This window comes from Carlito syrichta, unplaced genomic scaffold (genome assembly GCF_000164805.1).
Source record: "Carlito syrichta isolate Samal-C Ts95f unplaced genomic scaffold, Tarsius_syrichta-2.0.1 Scaffold301539, whole genome shotgun sequence".
NCBI classification, from domain to species: domain Eukaryota; kingdom Metazoa; phylum Chordata; class Mammalia; order Primates; family Tarsiidae; genus Carlito; species Carlito syrichta.
The window spans coordinates 385,695-386,300 of record NW_007245635.1 but is presented as its reverse complement, the minus strand read 5'-3'; positions in this window follow the sequence as shown (position 1 = coordinate 386,300).

Below are 606 nucleotides of genomic sequence, written 5' to 3'. Positions count from 1 at the left end.
TTGGGGGGGGGGGAGTGTGTGCGTTCGTTTCTCCTTGTTTATAGAGTGGTTTCCGGTGGATGTTAGCAACTAAATAATTAAAAGCTTTGGAGAGCGCGGTGAGCCCGAGGAGCTGCTGGCCGCTTGACCGGCCGGGAGAGGTGAGTGGTTGGTCAGAGAGCGGAAGAAAAATCGATGCTGCCTTCCTGGGCCGCCCTGGGAAGCGGAAGACCAAGGGGGCTCAGGAGAAACGTGCGAGAGGGGTTTTTTTTTTTTAAATTTCAGAGGTTTTCTTCCCGTTCTGTGTCTAGCCCTCACTTCCAACACACATCCGATTTAAGAAGGTGAGGACTCAAACTCCCAACCCAGGACCAGGAGGACCCGAGTGTCCACGGCTTCCTCCCAGGACTGGCCACTAGCCTCTCTGCAAGGACCGGGCTCTCAAACCAGGCCAGCCGCGCACACCAGCCTGAAGCCCAACGTCGGTGCTTTTCCTTCACCGCGTGAAAGGAGTCCTCCGGCAATGACTTTTAGGGACGGCTTCCGCGGGGTCCACTTTGTGGCTCTGCAGGGGACTCTGCGGGGGAGGCGCCCGGGGGGCAAGCTCTTCCATTCACACGGGGCCCC